At 33.6% G+C, this 13051-nt stretch overlaps 1 protein-coding gene across 2 annotated transcripts in view; it reads left to right on the top strand.

Moving 5' to 3' along the window:
* Positions 1 to 13051, top strand: part of LOC124359457 — a 151544-nt gene that overhangs the window by 21322 nt on the left and 117171 nt on the right. The window contains exon 1 of one of the 2 annotated variants that reach the window (XM_046812207.1): positions 12827 to 12913. The exons of the other annotated variant lie outside the window; for it this stretch is intronic. The gene's annotated coding sequence lies outside the window, so the exon portion shown is untranslated. Of the gene's footprint in view, positions 1 to 12826; positions 12914 to 13051 lie in introns of those variants that run through there. 2 annotated transcript variants of the gene reach the window in all.

Genomic DNA, 13051 nt, shown 5'->3' with positions numbered 1-13051 from the left:
TGACTTTGAAAGAACTTCCTTAGGACGTGCACCTGCTGGAGAAACCGCGGTAAGACAAAAGGGGACTCACCATTATTTTATATTGTTGACGATACCAATCCCATGCTAAAGAGGAGATGTGTTAAATGAAAAGTAAGAGTGCACGAATTGTAGGCATTATAATTAGCTTTTTGGTTTTAATTAATAATACCTATCTCCAAATATCATGCTTATTTAGCCTCAGTGTTTCTGACCAGGTGAACCACACGTCTATAATTTGTTCAAAATGGGTGAGAAAGGCACATAATTTACAGTCAACATAAGGATTTACAATCAAATATCATCACCTCAGTCTTTATAAATTTCCAAAGCTGAATGTCGGCATTGTACTATGAGTGATAATCAGAGTTAAAATTTAAACTTTATTTTATAATCTTCAAAATGGAGCTTGTATTGATTGTCTTTTCATTGTAAATATGAGCTAAGCTGTCCTCATCGGATAGTTCACAAAAGTAAAATTCTTTTGTGAAGTGTCTGATGAGGAAAGCTTTGTCAAAAGGCTTCACAAAATAAAATATATAATTATTGTTTTTTTGTTACTCCAAATTATGTGATATTAGTTTTGTAAACACCTATCATCTTTTTGTACTTGTAAGCCATCATTGCAGATGCAAGGTAATGTGATACCTGTTGCATGTGGACAGAAGCAGGCCTGTGTTATATCAAGGCAATCCTGTCAACTAGATAGTGATCGGTTACATCCTTATATTTCATCAGCTGTCTTCTGCCCTACATTTATTTCATGGTATGACTTTTCTTTTTTATATGTGCAAATTAACCGTTTTTCGTAAATAATAAACAAGTACTCAGTATTTTGCAAATTAATGTGAGCAGAGGTCGAAATTCAGTTTTCATATGTTTGTGAACCAGCTCTACATATTCATTCAGCTGTTTTGTTCAAAAAAACAACATAACCTCTACACCTTATTGAAATATTGTTCAAAACATGTGCTCTGAGTTACATTAGTATTTTATTATTTCTGAGTTACATTAGTATTTTATTATATCTTAGGTTATATATGCAAGTTTGTGTTATTTTAATTGATTTTGCAAAAACTGTTCAATCAGGTTTACCTGTTTATTGATATGAATATGACATCTAGAAAAAGAGAAAGGATCATTACAGTTGTTTTTTATTTTTTTTCTTTGGTCAAGAAAATATAAATTGCACTTAGTCCTGTAAGAACATTAGCGCTGCTTCCGGAGTGACAGGATATTCAGGATGGGTAAGGTTAGGGGGGCTCCTATCGAGATCCATGAGGAAGAATTACGGCACTAATCTCAAAGTCATGTCCCTCCGGAAGAAGGGACATTACACTCACTGTAGAGCAGAAGATTGGAGAAAATTTTCTGATGAGATACTTCCTTGTGCAGGGCCAGCGATCGAAATTTGTTTGAATGGCAGTCTCTAAGCCTAAATTTGTTTGAAAGTAATGAATCAGTTTCTGCTAGCCATTTGAACCAAACAGGTAAACTTTCCACCAGTGAAATGTACTGGGGCTGTTTTATTTTACTCAGGAACTAGCACTCTTATTCCTATTAAAGGTATGATGAACAGTGAAAAGTATTGCTGGGCCAACGCTTACCTATAGAGCTTGACTCAGCTCCATGCCATGTATCAAATACTGTGATGAAATACTTCAAGGATAATAATATTACCGTTCTGGATTGGCATGGAAATTCACCTGATCTTAATCCTATTGAGAATTTAGGGCAATGTGTAAGGCTAGACTGCAAAAAATGGACTGTATGACAAACACAAAACTGGGCACAAAAAAGATGAAGCAATCACAAACAATTGCAAACAACTTGTTGATTCCATGCCAAGAACGGTCCAGGAAGTCATAGAAATAAAAGGGGGACATAGTCCATACTAACTAATGGTAACAATATCATGTAAGTGTACCTAAATGTAGCTTTGGCCTAAATAAATTATATTTACAAATTCATTCTGCTTGTTCACATTAATTCACACAATACTGTAAACATCACTGGATTTGTTTTTATAGATTTCATTAATTTAATAAGAGGTTACTGTACTGTCTATTGTATTGTTGGAAAAAGTAACAAATAATAAGTTAGGTGACAAGTAAAATTGGGAATAAATTATGAAAATCATGGTTTTTGCTGATTATTTGATGGTATGTGTAGATAAAATTAAAAAGGTGTTATAACAGTTGAAAGCATGGGTAGGGGAGATATGTAAAAGGTCATGTGATACGCTAAACAGTGACCATGGTTGGTCGTAGTTAAACTAAGAAACTAGTTTTGGCGAATACAGAAGTTCTGTCATACTTGTGTTTTCTAAAAATGGGCTCAGTTCAGCTCTTTTATTTTTTCTGAACATAAGTGAATAATCAATAATCACAGATTTAGATTGTCTGAAGTGAATTACGTCTTAAGTTTCAAATGAATTTGTGCACAATTAGTTGTATGTACTTCAACAACCGTAGTGTTGTGCCGCCTTCCAGTTCCAAAGGATTGTATGATTTACTTGTGAGTAACATGAAGACTGTGTAACCCATAGTTTTCTGGTTCTCGAGTACAACAAATCTTAGTCGACAACTGCAGTGGAGTGTGGAATCAATGGGTTGTCCGCAACTGCAAAAATCACATATTGAACGGTCAATCTTCAGTATACGGATATGTCAGAGAAGAATGTAACATTAATTACATAGAGGAAAAGGTTTTATACGTCTAGAAAGTCAACCCATGTAGTTAGGGGAGAACTGGGAATGCTTTAAGTAAATTACTGGGTTTTTAGAGGTATAATTTCTTTTCAATTGACACATGCAATAATTATGCAAGTTCTTTTCAAGAACAACAACTTATTGAATTTTGTAATAAATGCTAGAATAAACATTAGATGATAGTTATCTTCTTCATGATGAAAGAACATTTCATCTAAATGGAAGTGTGAATAGATATAATGCTCTCATAGGGTCTATAAAATCCATAAAACATCAGTAGGGGTATTGCACACAAAGGTTTATTGACTTTTTTCTTGCTGAAAACACTATTATTCCTTTGTATATTCCCAGTATTTATTAAAAACTACACATTCTCAGATGAATAACAGTTTTTTTCTTTTTTAGATTTGATTTTCAGCGGAACGAGTTAACCACAGACCCTGCAGTTTGATGCCTGGCTCTTAAGTTTCTAGTCTGTAGGATAACCTGATCTCACACCACATAGTTTTTGCTTGCGGGTGTTTTCAAAAGATTTAGATTATGTTTCATCTCTACCAACAACTCTAATCAAATTATGAAATTATGTTATAGCTGCGGTAAATTTACTAAAACAAGATTTTGCTTCTTCGTGTGTAGGATATGTTCAAGCACTGCTTCAGTTATGAGTCAAGTACATTGAACACCTCTGAACGGTTTCTACAATATTGACTGATAAGTGTTGTCTAATCTAATTGAGTTAATATTTTTCACACTCATTTTTTCAATTTAAAACAGTGTTATAAAATTTAGGTTATTGTGTTAAATCACCATCTGTATTTTGACATCATATTAAAGGGAAAGGAAAGGAATGACAGATTAAATATTTAGCATGACGGGTTGGACACTTTTACAAATCAATCCAAGTGAGACAGTAGTGAAGATGGTGTAAAACAATAACGAGAAATGAGGAATAGTTCAAGAATCAAGACTTGTTGCCATTAACAATTTTACGTTGAATAGGCAAAGTCAACTTACTTTCTTAATTTGCACACTTTTAATTTATTTTAAACATTGAAAATAAAAGCAAAAATCAGTAGTTATTACAACAGAATGAGAGTTGTTGTCAAATAACTTTGATAATTTATAAATGTGCAGTTTAACATACACTTAAAAATAAAATAACATAAACAATTATTATTAATACAAAATATACAGTTTAAAAATATATAATTTAATATGTATTTTCAAAACATATTAAATAAAACAGTAGCATAAATAAATGAGTTTAAGTGGGTTTATTTAAAACTACTTAGTCACAATGGGTTATTAAGCTAAAATTGTATTTCAAAATTGCAATTAAAAAACCCACTTATACTATGAAATGGATTTTGAGTAAGCCAATTATATATATATATATATATTTTTTTACAAAAAAATAAAGCTAATTTTATTGTACATTAAAGACTACAATTTTTTTAAACATATTGGAATTATCGAAATAAGTCTGAAGTTTTGGGACAAGTTTTGATCACCTTTTTTTAAATATTGGGGTTATTTTGAGCGATGGCGTGAAATATCCTTCATAGAAGCATTTTTTGAAAACAAAAGCAAGTGATTCACTAATGAGATAAATTGTTTGTTTAACAATAGAGTTAGAAAGCCAATATTATCCACAAAACTTGAGTTTGAAAACTGCTTTGATTACATCGATAAAGAATATTATAGACAATATGTGAATCTATTCTATTCTATGTGAATAGACTATTATAGACAGTTCTCCTGCCATTTCTCCCAAACATACGTCTGGATTGTAGGGGCTTGGATTCATTCCTCTGCATAACTGATTAATAAGAGTCCAAGAAAAAAAAATTCATTTGGATCAAGATTGACCTCACTACTATGAGTGGGAGTAGATTCATTGCTTATCACCTTCCTTGCAGGGATTTGCGGCATTTCCACTATACTCCTTTACTGCTAATCTTTTTGCTTGCTGTAATTCTTTTCTATTTTAAGTTGATGTTATTTTCAGCCTGATAGTGCACAGACCATTGCCTAGTTAGAGTTTTTATTAATTTTATAAAGGGTCAACATTCTAGTTTTTGTGTTTTATATATATTATAAACAACGTATTACTATAAGTAAAGAATTATGGTATTTTACCATAATGAGATGATTTTATTTATTGCTCATCTATATTTTGTTATTCTGCATTGTAAAACAGGTGAAAATGTACAAATTGCATGTTTTTGAGTAAATTTTATCTCATGGCTAAGGTATACAGAGGAAAGTGAATATTAAAGGTCGGTTCAAAAAATTGATTATCACACGCTGTTGCTTTATAGTACCCCTAACTCACCTGGAATGTGAGGTTCAAGTTTCTGTCAGTTATTAAATAGCGCCAATGTTTAATTGATTAATATTATATTACGTTATACTAAAACTCATAAATTCTTTGACTTTGATTTAAAGACATTTTACTACAGATGGTCAATTGTTTTCGATTGCACTTTAATTAATCACCATATGATATAAATAATACTAGTGAGACACGATTACAGCAACAAACATATTAATGTAACATAACATAACAAATTATATACAATAGGTTTAGTAAAAACACCCTGTAATATTGGCAATGTAAATAAATCACGAGCAGTTTAATAATGGAAACTGTAAAGAGCTTTAAACAATGGTTAATCATATTACTTTATTTATCTCCGTTGATAGTTTGAGGTTAGGAGTAAAACACCTTCAACCAATCAAAAGAGGTACTTTGATTAGCGATCCTTCCAGTGTGGTCTCCAACTAGCGCCCGTAGCTGAAGAAGAAATGAATCATGACCTGATCACTATATTTGGGTCAACCTGACCTGGTTATCTTGTCTACTGCCTAAACAAGATTGTCGCTCTCTGACATAATTCATGTGATAGTCATATTAGCCAAAACTACTAACTTATAAACATAAACTTATTTCTTGTGTTAGGATCAACACATCAAAACTTTAATGCAGAGCAGAGATTCCGAAATGGGAACATTATTATATTCCTCTTATAATATTGGTATTTTGAGAGACACTATTTACATAAATAGACATGTTTTTATAAAAGCTCTTGGTTAAAGTTGACCATTGCACTTGTCTAAGGCCACTTTGTTCTAGATACTACAACCGCTTGTTACCCAACAGGGTTGTAATGCAACTAGTTAGATCTGGTTGATGGTTGAGTGAGAATTTAATCACAGATCAGGATGCATTTACATCAGAATTCCCTTGGGTCGTTTAATCTATGTAGATGTATGCATGATTAGCTGCCTCAGAGTGAACTGGGTTCTATGGTTAGCGTATCTCCCAAGAGATATTTTACAATTGAATAGTTTCAGTTTATATTTATATAGTACATGTTTCATTTACGTTTATAAAACAATTAATTGACAATCTATTACATAATATTTATTTTTTACTGTTGTTCCCCTTTCTGTATTTGAGTAATTTTAAAAGATCGTTATATTTTTCATAAATATAAAAACAAAACCCACCCATGTCAAAATTTAACTTGATCATATTTTGAGAATTAAAATGCCAATTTGTAGGTCTGTCATTATCTTAATACATAGGGTATCTATGGGGATGGAATGACCATAGGAGAAGATTATTGCTTATTACCGACAAATAATCTGACTAGATTGCAGGGCAAAGGAATTTTTGAGTCAACGGAAATCTGGAAGAAAATTGTTTACATAGATTTTGTAACAAAATCAGCCTACTGAATTCGGTCTCATGGTAGCACGCAAGGACAATTTTCATTACTTTGCCGAAGATGACCTCCAGAGCACAAAACCACTCCCAGTTTAAAATTTGTTTATATTTATAAAAAACCCATCATACCCTACCAAAACCTGTAATTGTTAAGGAATTATAAAGCCTGTGCGGGACTTTTTTAACACCCTATATATATATATATATATATATATATATATAGACTATGTATATAATATATTGTCTTCAATCTTGTGGTTAAATTCCAAATGGCTTATGTATCAATATGTATTCTCTTCATGCAAAAAGTAAAATAAAAAACCAAATATTGGTAAACTCTTTTCGAATTTCCGAACGTCTTTAGTGTACTTCTTCAGGTGTAACAATAGATATTGTATAAATATTTACAAAATTAAATTATTAAACTAACTAAATACAAAAAAGAAAAAAAAACTGAAATAGAATTATATATACCACCGCATCGTCACTCGGCTCTGACTACATTCCCAATACTCAGAAGAGGTTGAGTACATTGTGCTCTAGTCTAGAGTATTGCAATTATGGTGTTAAGAACAGGAAGCTGTGTTTATAGTGATGACGAGAGTCTGTCTGTATGTGGTCGAGTTGTGCACCAACGTGTTTATACCCCCATACACTGTCCAGTCCATTCCGTACCGGGCTTGGTTGAACTTGAAACACGTAATGTTACTTATATACGCTACCAAAGGTGATCGGCAGCACAAGGCCCCCACGTGGTCGGGTGGTAGACCAAGGGTTGTGTTAGGGTTTTATAATGTGAGGTACCGCACCGAGCTGGTCAAACCTCGGCCGTCAACAAGTGCCAACCGCGGTACAACAAACCGGTGCACACTATACCCATAATAACGTTTTAACATATGGTATTTTTGTGTTCTATCAGAAGCATATTTCTGTTAAATACTTAAATAAAACCCTTCTCCTCGGTACATGTGATATAAAATTATTTTAGAAATGTGTAATAAAATACAAAATTACAGTAGAAATCACCAGAAAGTGCAATCGAGGGAGGAGCCTATTTGGCGCGTGACCTTGGAGCAGCCAACGAGTACTGAGCGACGTTGCCAAACTTGTTCGCTGACACCGCAGCGCTCCGTGTCGGGCGGCAGTTGACGTGTAGTGTGGCAACGTCGCACGCGCCTGTCCGTTTTATTGGTCACCGCCAACTGCACTCTTTCCTGGCTCCTACTGTACTAATATTTATTTTTTGTATTCCATATCTAAACTTGTAAATCTTAAATACACAGTATATTTAAGACAAGAGTCATATATGCACAGTTTAATTTTTACTATCCACGTAATTATGAAGAATAAATCCGAAATATCTAACACAAATTGTTTATAATGTAATTAAAAGAACGTGTTGCAATTTGTCTGACTGCCTTAGCAATTAATCTTCATTTCCTCCATTCAATATTGTAACTCGCTTTTTAACAAACTAAATTAAGTAAACAATTTTTCTTAAATTCAAACAGATTCATACTCCCAACCAGATTGTAGTAAAAAATTGTAGTTTTGATTTTAATAAATAAGAAATACTTATGAAATCAACGTTAAATTTTACAAGTATTTTCTTATCTATAACATTACAATTACACATTATTGATACAACCTGAGTAGGATTATGAAACTCTCCGATTTCAGAAAGAGTTATTTTACTCTTTTTAGTCCGAAAACATGTTTACATTAACAAAAATTGTTTTATTAATTTATCCCTTAATCTTTTTTTAGTGTTATGGTTTCATTTTTACCAACAAATAATACTTTTTATTGTAGATAATTAGTATATAGTTGGAAACAAAATAAATCCTGTAAACTTTGTATTTACTTGAATATTGCAGCAGAAACAATTGCATAATAAAATAATAATATTTGTTATAATAAACATCCGATATTCATAATATATAAACATTGTAGCGCAAACGATTCTTACCGTCTTATTTTTGTTCGTTTGGCAAATTGCAATTTCATACAATTGTTACACAAAGTAACAAATAAAAACTGGCAACCGGACATTTCGCTAGAAAAGTTGGTGTGATACTGATTCGATATCGTGTACAGTAGCGCAACAGATTGTGACTGTCGTCCAAACGTCAGCTTATGTATCGTGTTGGGAAGTTGCCGGGTGAACATGTTCGACAGTATGCGGAGAATCGCTGACTGAATCATTGTGTTTACACAATAAGCAACCCTGGTAATAAGAGGTCCGGTGAACCAGATGTTGGACCAATTTGATGCGGTGTGGTTCGCATCACAACACGTCAGTCCAGCCACGTCCGCCATCCGACCAATTTGGATGAAACGGCGAACCGACTCTGGTATATGTGGTCGACTTAAGTAAGAGGTTTCTTTGACGCATGCGTTTCACCATAGTGTTAACAGTTTCACCCAGAGAGCTCATATGAGATCGATCAGTCAGGGATTGGTGTGGGAATTATTTAAGCTCGCATGGAGTTACATAATTCTCAGCCCTGGTTTAAACGCGCAGCGCCACAGCGTATGGGTATATTGAGCCCGTCGTGTCATGTGGTGTGGACTGCATATTGATCGTGAAAGATATGTACGAAGATCTGTGATGATTTTTTTAAAGTTGTATTCGTGCGTGGTAGTTCAGAAGAAACTTAGTTATTTTGCCAAGAATCGATGATCTTATAAATAAAATATCAAACAGTGTAATTCTGAAATTATTGTTGGCCATTACCGGATCGTTGGAAGGGAAATTGAAAACGGGGTTATATAAAACTATATTGTGTTTTATAATCGATTTCTCTATATTGTAACATGTACACATTTACAAGCACTTAAAAAAATTAAGATACAATACTTTAATCTCTATTATTTTTTACAATTGATTATTTTTATTTACCAATGTAAAGAGAAATGAACTCATAATTTTACCAGAACAATTTCCTTAAAAACAGTTTTAAGGAACGTTTTTTAACACTCCGTAATAAATGTTAAAAAATTAATATGTTTTTTCATTGATCAGTTTAGTCCTATATCCTGCAAAGTAGTAATGAAATATATCTGAAATACAAGCAATTGTTTGTAATTGTCGCCACTTGCTGGAGTCTGAAGAGCATTAATAATAAATTACTGGGAATCGTTTAAAAACCAAACCTGTGCATTTTGCTTAGTCAAAGAAATGCTATAGAGTAGATAAAATGAGTAGTGGTAGATAAAGTGATACGTCAGTTGAATTTGTTCTTGTTTAAAATTTTAAAGATTTTTTTACAAACAATAACAGTGTATAAAAGTTGAAGAAAAGTGATGAATTAAAAACGGTAGATCTAAATAATAATCGACAAAAGATTAAACACCAGCATATACTATGGGTTAAACCAAGTGAACTTGTGGTGCTTTATCATGCCTTTTCAGAAATTTGTACTGTTGCGCTTGTTATTTGATAAATTGTAAGCCGCTTTGGAATATCGTGGGCTGTTACGCATTACCAAATCTAATGATAACTTGTTATTGCAAATTATACTAAATTATAATGGGTGAAAAAAACTATTTTATGTCTTGTTTGATGCACAAGACATAAACAAGACAATCGCCCTTACTGCCTCTCCTGATACGTCACTGCATTTATAACTAATTTATTTTTCATTCCTTAAGGAACTCTAACCAATTATCTATGAGGAATATACCTGACATAACCTCAATTCAGTGTATCACGTGTATTGAATGATTTTCAGTCTATACCAGTATTGATAATTCTTAAGGAAAGAAGGCCACTATTAGCTATACTTTATGTTTACTTATTGGATATTTGTAAGTCAGAATATTACGTTACAAAACAGCGATCACCGTTCAGTCAGCATTATTGTAATGTAAACAACACGAGTTATTCCATTGCCGTGTAATTTCCACATTTAATTTTAGAAATTAACATTGTTAAACCATTATCAAGTATGATTCACTGGCAGAAACACATGAAGGGCTAACATTGGTGAGTGTTGCATTTGGTTAATGCAATTTAAATGGTGTCTTTTCAACGTGGACCGGACTGTAGCTTACAGTTTCCTCGATATGAAGAGGTCTTCGACTTCTGAATTTTGCAAACCATGTCCTCGAAGTTGACGTGCAATACAATGGTGACATCTCTCAGCAGACATAGTTACCACTGGGATCACTCAAAGAACAGACCATTGACACGGTTTATTGGAACTAATCAGAAGGACATGAGGAATAAACCTCTTATACTCAGCAAGCCATTATAATTCAAATCCATTTTATTTTGTTCCTAGCCATGACTATAATCCCTTAAAATTGTCCAGTATCTTTTTTACAAAACGGGAGGCTGTTTACATTCGATTGAATCTCACCTTTCAGAAATTATTTGATACCATTTGTTACAACTACTCTGAGGGATATGTATCGAGCTCATGTTTCCTTCATTTATGTTACGCAAATGGATTGTTTTTAGTTTTCATTTCATTACTACAGGCAGATACAAGAATTTCGTTAATTGTCCTTTCAATCAACCTGCACATTGATTTCTATAGATTTATATTTCTATAGGATTCCTCCACTGTCTCTCAGCTCAACTGTGTAATTTATTTGAAAACTAATCTTACTAATCATTTATGAGATTAGGAATTGGAAATCCCTGGAAAAACACGAGGTAAATTACCTTGCCGTCCTCCGATTTGTGGTTCTAAACAGTCCAGGGGCAGTTTTTTTTATTCAAGATCTGTGACATCACAAAACTATTAAGGATATACTCTAACTATCGTGTGATATTTGTACAGGGTGTTCACAAAGGGGTGTCATAAACTGTGTGTGATAGTACTCATTATTTCAAGGAAAAATGTCATAAACATAGGTCGATAAAGGTGTTATTTAACCGCTAGCCACCAGTCTGTATTATTATTTAATAAATTAATACCTCTATCACTAGTAAAGGTATAAATAACAAACTTTGCACATAAGTAATAATAAATAAAAGGAAAATTTAAAAAAGAATGGGGTGATTTGCATTAATATTAACAAAATGGCGCCTATTGAAAATTGTTAAACTAAAAAATAAAAAATATAGTATAATTATAATTTAAGCATTAGTTGACCATATAGTGTAGCTGCTTAATACCATAGCAGTAACCTCTCCCACTCCCCCAGAAGGAGAGACAAGAATGTGAAACATATAGGCAAAGAATAGTGGAGATAATTTTCAGATTAACTTATAGTTTGTGTACCTGATCAAAATAAAATATTAATATTGAAAGTCCAGTGAGAGGTCGGAGTGTTCGGGGGGGGGGAGGTCTCTTCTCACTGCACCCTCCTCATACTCCACGACAATCCACCAACAAATATAATTGTATTCTCCATCCCTCAAGTGAACGCTACACTATCGTTGATCCCTCTATAAGCTTGGTTTTCGTTTCGTTGTAGTACAATTATTCTGTTTAGCTTCTAACACTCATTTAACATAATTTCGGTTGTCCTGTGTAGTTTGCATATGATCCGGTTGGTTTTAGTTAAATATGTGTTTTTTACAATCAATTGTCACTGTGATACAGTTGCATGTTTGAGTAGAAGCAATACTACCCTTGCTGTCTGGTCTTCAGTCTCTGTGTCATTTGCAGCATATAACATTTATATATGGCGTTCATCTTCAACGCCAGCACAGGTAAATTAAGCGAGGTTACAGCTAACAGGATGTTGAGTCAGAGGAAGTCCGAGTATGAAAAACTTGCCTTCTGCTCGTCGCTCCCTTGTACTGTTTTCTCTGACGTTCTACTGACTGCTATTGCAGCACAGATATATCTCCTTTAAATAGATATATCCCTCTTAAAAAGAACGATGTGTACAATTTAATCACGAGTTGGGGCTGTGTATCTTTGTTAGGATCCAAATTCCACTTATCGTTCGGACAGGTGTTTAAAATTAAACACCTCAATAACTGGAAAACTATAAAACGTTACTATTATCATATACCTAGCAGTAAAAATATAGAATATATAGGGTTATCGGTTATCACCCAAACACAAATAAATCATAGGTTGTTCAAGTATTATTTTAAGTTGTTGCCGGAGACGATTTCAAGGTTTGAGGGATTGCAATTCTGTGATTCTGAGAGGTATTCCTCCGAAATTCCCTACCGATTACTTATCTCTAAGGAAGGATTGCTTAAATATTTGCAATCCTATTTAAAAAAGCGCATATTCTTAGCCCTTAAATCTTTATAATGTATATACATATTATGTCATAACTTTGATTAAAACAATAATGCAGATTCTTTCTTACTTCAATTTACAAAGTGGAGGGACATTAGTATCCGGGAATGTTAATGGTTGGCACGCCTGCAGTGTCGCCAGCCGTTCAACTCTCCTACCTGTACAGCCGGAGCAGAGCAACAGTTGTGTGTCTGGTCGAGCTGTGTACGTGTGGGCGAGCGCGCTTTCGTCTCGAGGTTATCTCAGTTTTACTTGTTGTGATAATTGTGTGTGTGTCAGTGCCCCAGTGTGCTGAGGGCCTCTACCCCAAGCCCGTCCTCCACCCTGTATATTTGCCGATCACCCCTTACTAGAGTTAACCTTGACCCCGCGCC

This window comes from Homalodisca vitripennis, chromosome 4, assembly GCF_021130785.1.
Source record: "Homalodisca vitripennis isolate AUS2020 chromosome 4, UT_GWSS_2.1, whole genome shotgun sequence".
Taxonomy (NCBI): Eukaryota; Metazoa; Arthropoda; class Insecta; order Hemiptera; family Cicadellidae; genus Homalodisca; species Homalodisca vitripennis.
Note: the sequence above shows the minus strand (reverse complement) of the source record. Positions and strands in the feature narration are given on the sequence as shown.